At 40.6% G+C, this 18294-nt stretch overlaps 1 protein-coding gene across 9 annotated transcripts in view; it reads right to left on the minus strand.

Annotated features, from left to right (window-relative positions):
• Positions 1-17935, minus strand: part of LOC106091193 (uncharacterized) — an 82675-nt gene extending 64740 nt beyond the window's left edge. Inside the window, exons 1-2 of one of the 9 annotated variants that reach the window (XM_059364565.1) lie at positions 17823-17934; positions 17399-17496 (exon numbers count right to left, since the gene is read on the minus strand). The gene's annotated coding sequence lies outside the window, so the exon portion shown is untranslated. The other 8 variants (XM_013257641.2, XM_059364564.1, XM_059364569.1 and 5 more) reach the window with 8 other exon arrangements.
• Between the last annotated feature and the right edge of the window lie 359 nt (positions 17936-18294).

Genomic DNA, 18294 nt, shown 5'->3' on the forward strand with positions numbered 1-18294 from the left:
TTTATTTTTTTAAATTATTTTATTGTATATATCTTATTTTATTTTATATTATATTTTTTATTTTATTTTAATTTGATATTATTTTATTTTATTTTATTTCATTTTATTTTATTTTATTTTATTTTATTTTATTTTATTTTATTTTATTTTATTTTATTTTATTTTATTTTATTTTATTTTATTTTATTTTATTTTATTTTATTTTATTTTATTTTATTTTATTTTATTTTATTTTATTTTATTTTATTTTATATTATTTTATTTTATTTTATTTTATTTTATTTTATTTTATTTTATTTTATTTTATTTTATTTTATTTTATTTCATTTTATTTTATTTTATTTAATTTAATTTTATTTTATTTTATTTTATTTTATTTTATTTTATTTTATTTTATTTTATTTTATTTTATTTTATTTTATTATATTTTATTTTAATCAAAGAGAATTCACACAGCAACATTTGCCTTAATTTGCCATTACATGTTTAAAGCTCTCTCTCTCTCTCCCTCAATTTCTCTCACTCTCTTTCTTCCAATACTCTTGCCACCATATCACCACCCCCAGCAAACATTGTTATTGTTTACGTATCATTCCGTTGCTTTCGGTAATCGTTTGAATTTTCCTCAATGAGTTTAAAATTGAAATGTTCTGTTGCCCGTTTTTTTGTTGTTTTTTCCCCCTTTTTTTTGTTATTGGGCAGCTGAAAAAAGTTTATATAAACATATCAGGAAAACGTACCAAAATTACTTCCTAATATGCAGAGATGCTCCGGCTATGAGTCAGTTTGGTGTGCTGAGGAGGAGAAAACAACAACAACAAACCCATAAAATATCAAGTGGCTACGAAATATTGCAAAATATTGGGAACGCCCTTAATTGTATGGTCTGCTTGATTGCATGGGAAATAGCCAATATGTCAAAACCAGGGAATTGAAAAATTTATTAATTTCTAAATTCTTGTTAACTTGAAAAAAAACAGAAAAAGGTTATGAATACTAAAATCAAGGCACTAGCAAAAAACGTTAAGTGAGGACGGGTCGAACTTTGTATACCTACTCCACTATGGATTCATTGAATCAAGTTGTTGTTTTATTGGTGCCATTGTTCCATTCCGATTCAAAGTCACCCATTTCACATATACAAATTAGCTTCGATTTAAAGGTGAATAATCATAATGGAAGCTAAATTCTGGAAAAATTTTATGTTCGAAACGTGATTACGAGATTAGTGGTGGGCTTTATCATAGAGGTTAAAGCTGCACTGGGTGGCGTATGAGTGTCGTTAATCATACAAACCCCTGTACTGTGCAACCAATTTAAAATTTCCACATTTTGCTGAAAGTTTAGACATTTTATTTAGACATTCAAAAACAATCCATGTTTAAGCCTTTAAGAGGAATGGGGGCATGTACACAAATTCCAGTTTCTGTTGAATGTGTAAAGTATTACCTATTTCTGCAAACTCTTCTTTATGGAGAAAATAACTTTAACACGGACTGGTTTTTTTGTGAAGTGTATACAGAGATCAGCAAACATGCTTAGATGATGATATTATGGCGTCTTTACAGGCCTTAAGGTCATTACTTTACCATCTCTACAAATGTTGTTGTTGTTGTAGCAGTTTTTTGTGTTCTATCTTTCGTCTGCTTGATTCTGGAGTGTCAAGTCCCAGGAACTCTGCGATTAACATGGGGTGCGTCCCCAGGGATCTGAGTCTGAGTCGAGTGGTTCTTGCCGGTCTGTTAAACAGGTGACGTTTATCATGCGGTCCCTGGTTACAATCGGGACATACGTCTTGCTCGTCGGCATCAATCCTTGCTCTGTAGGTGTTGAAGCGGCTGCATCTGCCGAAACGTAATTGGGCCAGAACTACTCTGGTTTGCCGGGCTAAGTCAATTTCTTCAGGTGCAATGAGAGGCGGTCGTTTTCCAAAGACTACATTCACCCGATAGCCATTTACCGCATCTGCTTCTGCGTCTGCATGAATGTAACCTAGACCTGCTTGATATGCCGCTTGATCTAGAGGTTCTCTCTTGTAGCGCCGAACCTCTTGCTCTAGATCATGTAGATCTACCCTAAGGCTTCTGGGGTTTGGCATATGGCATATGACTGGGCTAGACCCAGAGGTCTCAATGTTAACCCAGAGAAGACTGAAATTGCCATAATGGCGATAACAACCAGGACGGTAAGGTCACGAACAGCCTTGCAGTGTAAGAAGGAGATTAACGCCTTCTCTGAAATATGCCTGTTCACGTGCAGACTGAAATATGCCTGTTCACGAGGAAGACGAAGGTGGGCCAATTTAACGCACCACGTTTCTTTAATGAGACGATTTCGATATGTGACAAGGTCAAATACTTAGGTGTGAACTTGGAGAGGAAACTTAATTGGAAGTGTCACATTCAGGAGCGTACTGAGAAGGCTCACAGATGCTGGGCACTAGGTAGGCCGTAGGCTAGAGGACAGAGTGGGCCTGGGGGTTTACATTGAGAACCCAGGGACTGAGATCTCTTTTAGACTGCCTGACCATAATACGGTCCTGCAGGCGAAGATCTAGGCGATCACGGAATGCGTGAAGTGGTGTGGTACTAACGCGAGGATGTCGAGTATGAACATCTTTACCGACAGTAAAATTGCTATAGGGGCGATAACAACCAGGACGGTAAGGTCACGAACAGTATTGCCGTGTAAGAATGAGATTAACGCCTTCTCTGAGGATGGGAAAATCAGCATCGATTGGGTGCCGGGCCATAACGGAGTAAGGGGAAATGAAATGGCAGACGATTTGGCGGTGAAGGCCAGAGGACTGCCGTCAATAAACTTGGTTAACCCGAAGCCTTTCGGGTCGACGCAGTCCGAGTTAAGGGAGTGGGCAATGAATGCGCATGCAACATTGTCGAACAGCGAAACGGTCGGTAGGACGGTAGGAAAATCCTATGGGGGGATCCAGATCGTGAGAAGACGAGGCTATTACCGAAAGGAAGTAAGAAGGAGGGCAGTATAGCTATTGGTATCATAACGGGGCACATAGGACTACGAGCTCACTTATCGGTGCGGCAAGTGATAGCATGTGTAGGGCATGAGGGGAAGGTGATGTGACGTTGGAGCATTTCCCTTATCATTGCCCGGCATTTGTGTCCAACAGATACCGGTGCTTAGGTGGAGACACAATATCAGACATGAACCAACTTAGAGAAATGGTATTGAAAACAATTAAGGATTTTCTAAGTAGCACGGAATTCCTGACTTCAAATTTTCTTTTAAGAGGTTACTTTATAGTTTTTAGAGCGCACAACAAGCCGATTACTGGCTTAGGTGTATGTCCACAGTGGCATGGGGCGGATTAATATCTGCACCCTCTTGTCAACCTAACCTAAGGCCTCTGTGCGGGGAATGATGAATTGGATGGTCTCTGCGATAACAGCCTAAAAGGTATTGCTTAGACAGCATGTAGGATAGGATCTTTGTCTCCTGATGGAAGTGGTCGACATGAGAACTGAGGAGACAGCCCGTTGCAGTTTGGAGGGCGACATTCTAACATATCTGAATACTATTCCACTGCGTGTCACAAAGTTGACGAGATCACACTGGCGCTGCATAAACTACCACAGACCGGCCAATTGCTTTGTACGTGGTCAGCAAGGTTTCTTTGTCTGCACCCCAAGTGCTACCAGCAAGTGACTTAAGGACCTTGTTTCTACTTTTGACTTTATCGCAAATTGCTGTGGCATGTGGCATGTGGGGAGAATGTGAAAGGGCTGTCAAAGGTGACACCAAGTATTTTGGGACACTTGATGGTCGGAGTCATTTCTCCATCGATCATCACAGTCTGCTCAGTATTCACCTCACGCGTGTTTGTAGTGACTGAAGATTTGGTGGCAAATACCTTCAGATTTCTTGCAGCGAAATGTGAGGCAAGTTCGTTGAGGTGGACGTTCAACCTATCGCAGATGTCAACAATGGGTGGGGGGCCTGATGCCATGATCGTACAATCGTCCGGATATGATACGATCTCTATGTATGTACTATCGAACTTGACGCAAATTGCTGAAGCATGTGAGGAGAATGTGTCAAATGTGACCATCACAGTCAGCTCGGTATTCACCTCACGCTTATTTGTAGTGAACAATGTGGCTGAAGATTTGGTGGCAGATATCTTTAGATTTATGGCAGCGAAATATGAGGCAAGTTCGTTAAATTAGATGTTCAACCTATCGCAGATGTCAACAATGGCTGGGGGGCCTGATGCCATGATCGTACAATCGTCCGCATATGATAGGATCTCTATGCCATCTGGAGGGGGTGGTAGAGGTTAAACAGTGCCGGAGATATCACCCCACCTTGGGGAACTCCCTGTTTCATTCTACGGTGCTTCGATTTCTTATCCCTAAATTCCACAAATGACTGGCGACCACATAGATAATTCGCGACCCAGCGTTTCAGGCCTGGTTGGAGGGACGTGTTGGCAATGTCCCCCAATAATTTGGCATGGCTGACCATGTCGAGTGCCTTCGGTTGGTCCACTCCCACGAGGACCGACCTATCACATGGCCTGGGCTGATTGAAGCCACGGCAACTCTGTTCGGTGATTGCATGCAAAACTGTTGTTGTGCTATGGAGTCTTCGAAATCCATGTTGATGCTCGGCGAATGGAAATTCTCCTACGAGGCTCGGGAGGAGTAATGCTTCAAGCGTCTTTGCTACTGGTGAGAGAAGGGAAATCGGTCTTTACGACTCCCCCAAACTCGGGTCCTTACAAGGCTTCAGTAGCGGGATCACTCTGCCCATTTTTTATACCCACCACCGACGGATGGGGGTATATTCATTTTGTCATTCCGTTTGCAACACATCGAAATATCCATTTCCGACCTTATAAAGTATATATATTCTTGATCAGCGTAAAAATCTAAGACGATCTAGACATGTCCGTCGGTCTGTCTGTTGAAATCGCGCTACAGTCTTCAAAAATAGAGATATTAAGCTGAAATTTTGCACAGAGTCTTTTTTTGTCTATAAGCAAGTTAAGTTCGAAGATGAGCTATATCGGACTATATCTTGATATAGCCCCCATATAGACCGATCCGCCGATTTAGGGTCTTTGGCACATTAAAGCCACATTTATTATCCGATTTTGCTGAAATTTGGGACAGTGAGTTGTGTTAGACCCTTCGATATCCTTCGTCAATTTGGCCTAGATCGGTTCAGATTTGGATATAGCTGTCATATAGACCGATCCTCAGATTTAGGGTCTTAGACCCATAAAAGCCACATTTATCATCCGATTTTGCTAAAATTTGGGACAGTGAGTTGTGTTAGGCCCTTCGACATTCTTCGTCAATTTGGCCCAGATCGGTTCAGATTTGGATATAGCTGCCATATAGACCGATCCTCCGATTTAGGCTCTTAGGCCCATAAAAGCCACATTTATTATCCGATTTTGCTGAAATTTGGGACAGTGAGTTATGTTAGGCTCCTCAATATCCTTTGTCAGTTTGGCCCAGATCGGTCCAGATTTGGATATAGCTGCCATATAGACCGATCCTCAGATTTAGGGTCTTAGGCCCATAAAAGCCACATTTATCATCCGATTTTGCTGAAATTTGGGACAGTGAGTTGTGTTAGGCCCTTCGACATCCTTCGTGAATTTGGCTCAGATCGGTTCAGATTTGGATATAGCTGCCATATAGACCGGTCCTCCGATTTAGGCTCTTAGGCCCATAAAAGCCACATTTATTATCCGATTTCGCCGAAATTTGGGACAGTCAGTTATATTTCGCCCTTCGACATCCTTCGTCAATTTGGTTCAGATCGGTCCAGATTTGGATATAGCTGTCATATAGACCGGTCCCCCGATTTTGGGTCTTAGGTCCATTAAAGGCGCATTCATTGTCCGATATCGCCGAAATTCGGGACATTGAGTTAGGTTAAACCCCTTGACATAGTTTTGCATTATGGCACGGATCGGTTAAGATTTGGATATAGCTGCCATATAGACCGATCTCTCGGTTTTAAGTTTTGGGGCCAGAAAAGGCGCATTTATTGTTTGATGTCGCCGCTATTTGGGACAGTGAGTTGTGTTGGGCCCTTTGACATCCTTCTTCAATTTCACTCAGATTGATCAAGATTTGGATATAGCAGCCATATAGACCGATATCTCGATTTAAAGTCTTGGCCCCAAAAAAGACGCATTTATAATCCGATTTAACTAAAATTTAACTCATTGATTTATGTTAGGCTTTTCAACATCCATGTTGTATATGGTTCAGATCGGTTTAGTTTTAGATATAGCTACTAAAAATAGCAATATTTTGTTATACACAATTGAACAATAACTTGTACTTATTAGTATTTGGTCCAAATCGGATCATATTTCGATATAACTGCTATGGGAAATAAGTTATGCAATTTTCATTGGATTTTGATGAAAGATGGTTTACATATATAACCGAGGTGGTGGGTATCCGAAGTTCGGCCCGGCCGAACTTAACGCCTTTTTACTTGTTAGATATCGGGAACTATGAGAGTGTTCAAGGACAGGTTGAGGATAGTAGTAAGGTACTCAACTCCTGGTGAATCCAGATTCTTCAACATCAATGTAGAGATTCTCTTGGGGCCCAACGCCTTAGATGACTTGTAAAAGTGTTCAAGGACAGGTTGAGGATAGTAGCAAGGTACTCAACTCCTGGTGAATCCAGATTCTTCAACATCAATGTAGAGATTACGTTGGGGCCCAACGCCTTAGATGATTTGGCGCCACGGATGACATTCGTAACTTCTCGGGTCCTTTCCAGGCTTCAGTAGTGGGATCACTCTGCCCATTTTCCAGATATCGGGAACTATAAGAGTGTTCAGGGACAGGTTGAGGACAGTACTAAGGTACTCAACTCCAGGTGAATCCAGATTCTTCAACATTAATGTAGAGATTCCGTCGGGGCCCAATGCCTAAGATGATTTGGTGCCACGGATGACATTCGTAACTAGAATGTCTTTGCTGAAATTTGTGACAGTGAGTTGCGTTGGCCCTTCGACTTTCTTCTTCAATTTGGCTCAGATCGGTCCAGATTTGGATATAGCTGCCATATAGATCGATCCGCCGATTTAGGGTCTTAGGCCCATAAAAGTCACATTTATTATCCGATTTTGCCGATTTTAGGCCCTTCGACATCCTTCTTGAATTTGGTCCAGATCGGTCCAGATTGGTATATAGCTGCCATATAGACCGATCTTTCGATTTGAGGTTTTGGGCCCATAAAAGACGCATTTATTGTTCGATGTCGCCAAAAATTGGGACAGTGTGTTGTGTTGGGCCCCTCGACATACTTCTGCAATATGGCACAGATCGGTCCAGATTTGGATATAGCACCCATATAGACCCATCCGCCGATTTAGGGTCTTAGGCCAATAAAAGCCACATTTATTAGAACATTCTGTACCGCTAAGATCAACAAATCGAAAGTTATGAACCTTTTTCTATTGTTTTGCCTTTGGACACTTTGCAATGTCTTAGAGCTACCAAAGAAAAAATCAAACCTTTACAAAACCTGTAGACTAATTTCCAAAATCGTTATTCCATGATGGTGGTGGCAATCAAATGAGTTTCCATCGCCCAGTCATACTTTATACATCTTCAACCAGCTGATCACACACAGCAATATTTCTCAATGTAAACTTCCATGTATTGCGTATTTTACTTTCCCCACGAAATTCCATTGATGTAAAAGTTTTATTGACATTCCACATATACTTTGATATCAACAATTTTATTGAATTTAATAAAATCATATGGTGTATCTGCACTACTTCTGCTGCTGTTGCCTTCTTGCTGCCATCTTGCCCCTGTTTCGATGTACATACATACGAATACATTTCATTTAAAATTAATGGTTATTTTGCCTCGAATATTTTCATGAATCAAATCAACATCGAGTATAATAGACACAATACATTCCTACAAAAGGCAGACAGACAGACACACACTCACCTTCTCAGAAACATGAACATATAAACATCCTATTTATCCCAAGAAGTAGTGTTGCCAAATTTGGAATTTTTGGCTATAATGCATTATTCTTGACAGCCAAGAGATTGGTCAAATTCAAGTACTGTGAACGGACATGGTGGACGTCACATTTCTAATAGAATATGCAGACGAATTCGTTGCCTCTATCATGGCATGAAATAAGGAAAGGAGAGAGCGCCATCTACCGCAGGTGATGATAAGAGGAAAGGACTGGTTGGACTTTCAAGGTTTGCTACTACAGAACTAACAGCACATGACGGAGTTGCTCCTCCTAACCTAAGCATGAGCGCAACCACAAAACGATGACTGGCTCCTTTCAACCTAATCTACCAATGACGACCAAGAGATCGTTGAAATGCCTAGGAATTAGACCAGTTACGAAGCTCACTTACAAATTTCCCTTGACTATTCCTTTGAGAAACAGAGGATACTTCTCTCATATCAATGAGTGCAGTTCCATTAAAGTTTTAAGTCAATGATAAGGAACTTGATTTCGTATGTTGAGCCTAACGGCGTGCCCCTAAGCGATATCACCTCGTATACGAATTGAAGGATAGCCATGGTCAAAAGTTTTTTCTGATGTTCTTGCCGAGATTTGAACCCATGCGATCAGAGTCGTGCTCTACGCCTCTCTGTTGGTCTCCAAAAGCTCACTTATGCGGATAAAATTTGGCAAGCGACCACAAAGTCCGCGAAGTAGCGGCGCAATTCAGTCTTGATGACAAACATTGGTGGACCTCTCCCTAACATGTGCAGACTTTCAATGGATATGTGTTAGAGATGTGCGCGTGATATACCCTCGACCATAGGGTCGAGGGTATAATGACGACTAATTTCGTCATTCTGTTTGTAACTACTTGAAATATTCGTCTGAGACATTTTATGTCAATCCATGTCCGTCCGTCTGTCCGTCCATCCGTCCGTCTGTCTGTCGAAAGCACGCTAACTTCCGAAGGAGTAAAGCTAGCCGCTTGAAATTTTGCAAAAATACTTCTTATTAGTGTAGGTCAGTTGGTATTGTAAATAGGCCATATCGGTCCATGTTTTGATATAGCTGCCATATAAACCGATCTTGGGTCTTGACTTCTTGAGCCTCTAGAGTGCGTAATTCTTATCCAATTGGGATGATATTTTGCACGACGTGTTTTGTTACGATATCCAACAACTGTGCGAAGTATGGTTCAAATCGGTTCATAACCTGATATAGCTGCCATATAAACCGATCTTGGGTTTTGACTTCTTGAGCCTCTAGAGTGCGTAATTCTTTTCCGATTGGAACGAAATTTTGCACTTAGTATTTTGTTATGATATTCAACAACTGTGCCAAGTATGGTTCAAATCGGTTCATAACCTGATATAGTTGCCATATTAGCCGATCTGGGATCTTGACTTCTTGAACCTCTAGAGGTCGCAATTACAGTATTATCCGATTTGCCTGAAATTTTGTACGGCGGATTCTCTCATGACCATCAACATACGTGTTTAGTATGGTCTGAATCGGTTTATAGCCCGATACAGCTCCCATATAAATCGATCTCTCTATTCCACTTTTTGAGCCCCCAAAGAATGCAATTTTTATTCGAATTGGCTGACATTTTACACAGGTCTACAACATAAAATTTGATTGTGGTCCAAAACGGACCACATCTTGATATCGCCCTAATAGCAGAGGAAATCTTTTCTTATATCCTTTTTTTGCCTAAGAAGAGATGGCGGGAAAAGAACTCGACAAATGCGATCCATGGTGGAGGGTATATAAGATTCGGCCCGACCGAAGCACGCTTTTACTTGTTTTCAACTCACGCAGGGTCATGAGAAAAAAATGTTACTCATGCACGCTCAGGCACAACTTTTTTATTTCGACACACGTTCATGAGACCAAAATTTAACTCACGCACGACTGACGAGTCACTCACGACTCACTAGAAAATCACGACTCACCAGAAAATAACGACTTACGAAAAATTAATACTCACTAGAAAACTTGCACACGCTCAAGCACAACTTTTTTATTTCGACACACGTTCACGCACGCCCATGAGACGAAAATTGAACTCACGCACGACTGACGAATCACTCACGACTCACTAGAAAATCACGACTCACCAGAAAATAACGACTTACGAAAAATTAATACTCACGAGAAAACTTGCACACGCTCAAGCACAACTTTTTTATTTCGACACACGTTCACGCACGCCTATGAGACGAAAATTGAACTCACGCACGACTGACGAATCACTCACTACTCACAAGAAAGTCACCACTCTCCAGAAAATAGCGACTCACGAAAAATTAATACTTACGAGAAAACTTGCACACGCTCAGGCACAACTTTTTTATTTCGATACACGTTCATGCACCCTCATGAGTCGAAAATTTAACTCACGCACGACTGACGTGTTACTCACGACTCACAAGAAAATCACGACTCACCAGAAAATAACGACTCACGAAAAATTAATACTCACGAGAAAATCACGACTCACGAGGCACTCACGAGAAAATCACGAGGCGTTCAGGACTCATCAGACACTCTCTAAAAGCTTACGAGCAACGGTTAAACAAATAATAATACAAACGACCTACGACCAACTAAGATCGGTGGAGACTGGAGCACGAGGTTTTGCATACAAATACAAATTTTGCCCATGAACATTCCATTAAGAAACAGGGGAAAACTTCTCACATATCAATGAATGCAGTCCAATTCAAGTTTAGGCTCAATGATTAGGGGCCTCCTTTTTGTAGCCGAGTCCGAACGGCGTGCCGCTGTGCGACACCTCTTTGGAGAGAAGTTTTTATATGGCATAGTACCTCAAAATATTGCATGCATAGGAGGGGAAAATCACCGCTGAAAATTTTTTTTTCTGATGGTCCCGCCAGGATTCAAACCCAGGCGATGAGCGTGCTAACCTCTGCGCTACAGTGGCCTTGCACCTCTGCACTACGAGGTTTTGCATAAAATAGAAATGTTCGGATCGACACACTAAGCCTATCCTTAGACCAATACTGGGTAAACTGGGTCCTTAGAGACTGAATAAACCATATGGTAAGCAACAGTTGGCTAAATAAGGGGAGAAAATGATGCAGGCATTTTTGCGTAAGTCGCGATTGTCTCGAGAGTCGTAATTTTCTCGTGTGTCTCGATTTGTGTCGTCAGCATGATTTCACTCACTCACTCTCACGTACGAAGAATTTCAATTCAATCACACTCTCGCACGATTGGATTTGGATCTCACTCACGAATCACGTGCACTCCTCTACTTTGTGTAACAGTAATGACGTAGTTGGCAAAATGTCGAGCGAAATCCCTACTATCGGACAGTTGCAGAGCCCGCAGCGCACAATCCCTGTACATATCTAAAATAATGCCGACATGCGTGCAGACTATAAAGCGGGGCAAGATTGACACCGCGAGCTGTAACGCCTAGATGGGAAAGTTTCAAAGGGATACACAGGCCATTCGAACATACTCAGGCCATAGAGATATGGCAACAAAAGTGGTTGTATAAGATTCGAAGGTGGCTGAATATTTCCAATAAACGGACGTGGAGAGATAAGAGGCACGACGATATGAATTATTACCTAACTCTAATGTTATCCGATCATGGCCCGTGAATGAGAGAAATCATTCTACAAAATTTTAGCCTTATCGGATGAAAATTGAGCCCTCTTTGGGCGCAGTGTGTCTTAAAGGATACACTCAGTGTGGGATCGCTTATTTTTGTTCGCTCTTCCACAATGTTACATTTCGTCGCCCACGCTCTTAACTCGGACTGAGACGACCCGAAAGGCTTCGCTATAACCAATTGTATCGATGGCAGTTTCCTAGCATTCTCGTCTGCTTTCTCAATGCCACTTAATCCGCTATGGCCCTGCATCCAAACGATGAGGATGGTGCCATCCCCAGAGGATGGTGCCATATCCTTCTTACATTCCAAGACTTGTCGTAACCTTGCCGTTCTGATTATTGCCCTGATAGCCAATTTACTGTCCATAAGGATATTCACATTCAACATCCTTGCGTTAACAACCCGCCACCTCACGCATTAGGGTGGTCGCCCAAATATCCGACTGCAGAACCGTATTATGATCAGGCAGTCGGTAACAGATTCCAATCCCTGGATCCTCCATGTAGACTGCCAGAACCAATGTGCCCTCTATCTATGTGTAGCATAAACTTCCAGATGGCAATACCAAAGTTCCGTCATTCCAAGACTGTGCCGCTGGCAGCAATGCCTCGCACTCGACGTCAAGTATCGCCTCATGTATCCGATCGAAAACCTCTTCCATTCCTTCAAGGTTTCCTATCGTCGCCTCGATTATACCACGATGGTAAGTGGAGCTCCCATCGCCTTAAGTCTCATAGCCGCTGTGGCTGCTTCACACTTAATCTGTATGTCTATGGGTCGAATACCTAGAATAGTCTCCAGTGCCCTAGTGGGCGTGGTCCTCATCGCTCCGCTTATGCCATGATAACATGTTCTCTGAACCTGTTGTATTATCATTACGTTGGACTTTTTCTCCATTGCAGTCCACCAAACTATTGAGGCGTTAGTAAGTATTGGTCTAATCACGCTCCTGTAAAGCCAGAGGACAATATTCGGATTCAGGACCCATTTCGAGTTTACGAGCCTACGGCCAAACTATTGAGGCGTAAATAAGTGGTCACGTTCCTGTAGAGTCAGTGGACTATCCACAGATTCAGGTCCCAATTCGAGCCTACATAGGGCCCAATATCTGTGAGCCTTCTCGGTACGCTCCTTAATGGGACAATTCTGATTAAGTTTCCTATCTAAGATCACTCCAAAGTATTTGACCTTGTAAACTATCGAAATTGTTCTATTGAGGAAATCTGGTGCGTCAAATTTGCCCACCTTGGTCATCCTCGTGAACAGGTAGATTTCAGTCTTCTCTGGATAAACACTCTATAGGAGTGGGTAAACACTCTATAGGAGGGTAAACACTCTATAAAATGCTCCCTAAGGCATGCTTATGGCACTTTCTCCCTTATACGTATGTTATGGGACTCACAATTTATCCACCTGTTCTTTATCATATGGTTTTTGCAGTCTCTAAGGACCCAGTCCCCGAAGAACCCAGTCTAAGGGTAGGATCAGTGCGTCGGTCCGAACATTGTTAAAGGCCCCCTCGATGTCAATGCTTACGGTTGGCATCGAGGGATTCTTCTATTGGGTGCCCAAAAAGTAATTGCGGATTTTTCATATAGTCGGCGTTGACAAATTTTTTCACAGCTTGTGACTCTGTAATTGCATTCTTTCTTCTGTTAGTTATCAGCTGTTACTTTTAGCTTGCTTTAGAAAAAAAGTGTAAAAAAAGTATATTTGATTAAAGTTCATTCTAAGTTTTATTAAAAATGCATTTACTTTCTTTTAAAAAATCCGCAATTACTTTTTGGGCAACCCAATATTTTATGCACAACCTCGTAAGGAGCAGTCTTCACCGACCTTCCGCTGCCCTAGGCATGCTGTTTGTATTTAAGCAGTTGATTATAAATCCAACTCTTTATCATGGTGCCCACAAGTATTCCATCCGGATACTTAAATGGTTTGAAGTCCATCTACCATAAAATTCCATAATCTACTATAGCACTACTATAACCCTAAAATATGCGCTCAGTTTTAACCAGGGCTGCAGAGTTGAGCAATTTTTACCAATTTTAGACTGCCGACTGCTCCGACTTCCGAGTAACAAAATTTTTATTTAATTTTCCCTAAGCCAATATACTTTTGTAACAAAACAAAATAGTTTTCTTAACATTTTATGACCATTTTGCGAAGAAAAGTGATTTCCATGACTTTGTCATAAAACCGCACCTGCTTTCAAAAAACGTAGACTTATCGCAATTAATTTATGTTTTTAAAATATAAACCATCCAACGCAACAAGTCTCTGAAAAGGTTTCCAGAAATCTCACTCCTTAGAATTTCGAGAAATTTGTTTCTTTGATTTTTTGAGTTATAAAAAATTGCCGACTTTCGACAACCTTATTTTCCTCCAAAAGCATGACCTTGTATAACGGAACATTTTCTTTAACTAGATTCATTCGTCCACTTTACTTCAAATTGTATTAGGATTGGTCTTTCCCAACTCGAGCTAGAATTTTTCAAAGACAAAAAATTCTTGGGAATTTTTCTACTCATTCGTCGTTAATCGGTAAAGTCAGTCTACCCATAATCGTCCATCCGTTCAACAGATAGGCAAAATCACGATAGCATTCGATCGAATGAGGCTATCCGCATAAAATTTTTCATAGATACTTCTTACTGATGAAGGTCGTTGTCCAGATTGTTTTTTTAGTTTATAATACTAAACAATTTTAAAACACTTAAAAATTTCGTTTCTGAGTATGGACTTTCGTTTCTGAGTATGGACTTTCAAAAGCTGAGCTTTTAAAAAAAAACCGGTGCAGGTTTTAAATATATTTATATCCTACACCACTACTGTGGTATGAAGCATACCGGTCAGCTCAGAAACATTTTCTGATACGATAGCCGGAATGGTTCCAACAGAACTAGAGACCATGGAGCGAGCCAGTATCTACACCGCGAAGTGCAACACACAGAGAGGACAAGGTGAGATTCAAACGGATCGTAAATGGGCCATACGAGAGGAGACTATCGCGATGGCAACAAAGGTGGATAAATGAGAATCGGGCCAGGTGGACGCGACTAGTAACCGAGGTACATTTTTCCACTGCGAGCGCTGGATTAAAAGACGCCGGGAATTGGAAATAACCATTGGCAACGTTTCGCCTGGGACAATAATCCAGAAGATGCTAGAAGACAATGAGGCGATGATGGGATAAGCCAAACAAGTACTGAGCAAGAAGATGGTAGACCAGGGCGCAGCGGAGTGTATGAAAACGGGGGTGTGTACGCAGACACAATGAAGATGATATGGAAAATCCCCAGGTATGGGGACCACCTCGAAGTAATGTGAATGCGGTTCCGAGTTGGAATTAATCCAAAGGGGTGGGGTTTTAGCCTGTTCCATTGACAACGGAGTCAGGCATAAGGCGAGAGATGCAGTCGCCACATGCGTAAAGTATTCTCCCATACTGATCCGCAAAAAAAAAACCAAAAATCCCACAAAGCCCTGTAAACCAGGAAGAAGATACACCTGGACGCAGCGTTGTAGAGTATGAATGTGAAGGTCGGAACGCAGACACAACGAAGATGATATGGAAAATCACCAGATATGGAGTCCACCTCGAAGTAATGGGAAAACGGTTCCGAGGTGGAATTAATCCCCAGGGGAGACACAGGATGGGGTTTAAGCCAGAACCGAGAGACGCACTCGTCACATGCGTAAAGCATTCCCCCTTACTGATCCGCAAAAAAAAAAAAACTCCCACAAAGCCCTCTTAACCAGATAAGATAAAGAAAATGGAGAAAGTTAGAAACTACAGCTTTGAGATAGTCAGCAACTTTATCTACCTCGGCACCGCCATTACCGAAACAAATGACACCAGTTTAGAAATAAAACGAAGAATAATATTGGCTCACAGATGCTACTTTCGATTAAGCCAGCATATGAGGAGCAAAGCCATCTTTCGACAGACGAAGAGTTCACTATAGAAGCACTACTACCCGTGCTGTTCTATGACTCCGAAGCATGGGTACTGGCGAAAGCAGGCGGTACTTGGAGGCGATACTTGGAGTGTTTGAGAAAAAAATCCTTCTTAAAATATATGGACCAGTCTGCGTTAATGGAGAATATATGCGTCGTATGTACCACGAGTTGTATGACGACGGTAGCATAGATTAACGCATCATAAATCAACGGATGCGTTGGGTAGGTCATGTTGTCAGAATGGATGAAGAAGCTCCAGCAAAGAAGTCTTCTGATGGCTACCATAATAAAATACGCATAAGGAAACGAATAAAACTCTGATGATGAGGGGCCAAGTGGAGAGCGACATCACGAAACTGTGTGTCAGAGATTGAAGAAGCAACGCAGAAGATCGAAACGAGGCGTTCGACTGGAGGAACAAATTTTCTGTAACGGCGTATTAAGTATTAATAAGTAAAGTAAGTATTCAGTAGTTCCCAAAAATTTAAAAAAAAAAAACTTTAATTTTGTTCCAGAATATTCCACATTTTTTTTAATATTAAATTTCCGTTATGTTTATAAAAAATTATAAACATTTTTAAAACATTTTTGTTTCAAAATTGTTTTGCTTATTTTTTGCTACAATCATTCATTGGCCACACTGATCTTAACTGTATGCTTGCCTTATTGCACAATGGGGATGTGAAGATATCTTCTGCTAGGCTGTATAAGTACGCTGCAGAGTGGGTGTGCTTGTGTGTGTGTGTGCCAGTATTTGTTTACGGGGGGTTTTGTAAATCAAAAACAAAAAAGAAAATCGTATCGTTTTGGGCATTTTTCAAAGGAAATCTATGAATCATTTAGCAGATATTAAGTAAAAATGAATGACACACTAGTGACAAAGAGGCGACGAACACAAAACACAAAATGAAGCGTATGTGTAGTATGGATGTGACCGCCTTAAAATCCTATGGTCTGTCACTGAACTCCCCCCGAGCAACAAACCACCCCATAGAGAAGGTAGCCATTAAAAATCGTATAGGCCATACGCGTATCATACAATAGGGTCGTTGGTATGTCCGGTTCTCTGTCTGTCCGTCCGTACATCTATGCAATATATTCGATTTTCAAGTAGATGTTTATGTACAACAACAATAACAACAACCATGAGAACAATAATAATGACAAACAACAACAAGCGGTGACATTGTAATGTGATTGTCATTGTGATTGTGATTGTGCTTTAGCTGCTTAATGTCGTTGATACCGTTGTCAGTCGGTTCTTGTTGTTGTAGTTATTGTTGCCACAGAAAATTATTATTTGATGACCATTCTCTCTATAACGCTCAGAGAAATGACACATATTTCGCTTTCATGTTTTTGTTGTTTTATTATTTCATTGCGTTTGTTTGTTTGTTTGTTGTTACCTTTTCTTTGTTTTTGTCCAAAAATAAAGTCCTTACCACCATGAGCCAGCCTTCTGCCATGGCTTCAAAAACACAAAATCCCACACACACACGCACAAACACATTTATACGCACTCAAAAGCACTCTTACACACACAGATAGCTAAATGTTAATGTGAGTGCGTGTAGATGGTTGGAAGTTCAACTAAATGTTGTTGCTGTTGTTTTTGTGTTGGGACAAGGATAAAGTAGCTGGGTTATAAAAACAATTTGGGTTTTTGTTGTTGTTTAGATTTGTGTGAGGAGGGTTTTTGGGGGGGAGGGGAGGCACTAACAAAACATTTCCTTTTTCTAGTCACTTCAACAACAACATTGAAGGCAAATCTGCTGCTTACACTTATTTAAGCCTTATCCCACTTTTAATAGAAGTTTTTGTTGTTTTCTTTTTGTAGTAGCTATAGTAGTTGTAGCTGTTGTTGTTATCGTTGTATTGCTATGATGTTAATGCGAATATTAAAAATAATATTAAACACAAAATGTTAAAAAATTCTAAAAATTTAAAATTTCTTAATATTTTACTTGGATTTTTTTCAAATTTTTGTTATTTTTATTTCCACACTCTCCCAAATACCTGTAAGAGAGAGGCTTTTTTTGATTTTTTTTTTTTCAATAACAACCTTAGCTAGATGTTGTTGTTGGTTTCTTGTTTTATTATTATTTATTTTATTTTTATTTATTTTTTTTTTTTATGAACTTGCAATTATTCAAGTGACCGTCGAATAATTTCAAAAACACATACACACTTTCGTACACACATACACTTGTTTAGATATAGGGTGCCTGCCACTCTCAGTTTGTTTGGTTGGTTGAAAGCAATGCGCGCGCGAGTTGATTTCGTAAAAGTCGTTCGTTTCATACTGAGCCCCTTGTGCTTGATTGCAGCAACATCAACCTGAAGCACCAAGCACCGCTGGCGGCGTAAAGAGCTTTTTCTTTTAGACTTTTGCTGGTAATGTGGGGTGTAAGGGTTGCCAGATGAAACAATTTTGGAGATTTACAACCAAAGGAGATTTACAATAAAAAACAAAAACATTGGTTTTTTAAAGTTGATGTGAAAAAAGAATTTCCGAAGAATTGAGGGACAAATAAGTTTCTTTATATGAAGCCGTTCTCACTTACACTCAGAGAAATACGAGTGCCGATATTAGCAGACACTGTCTGCTGTCTGTAAATAGTTTATTTTGCTGCTTTTACAGCAGTAATTTTAAGACCAGCCAGCTGCCTGCTAAAA

This window comes from Stomoxys calcitrans, chromosome 3 (assembly GCF_963082655.1).
Source record: "Stomoxys calcitrans chromosome 3, idStoCalc2.1, whole genome shotgun sequence".
NCBI classification, from domain to species: Eukaryota; Metazoa; Arthropoda; class Insecta; order Diptera; family Muscidae; genus Stomoxys; species Stomoxys calcitrans.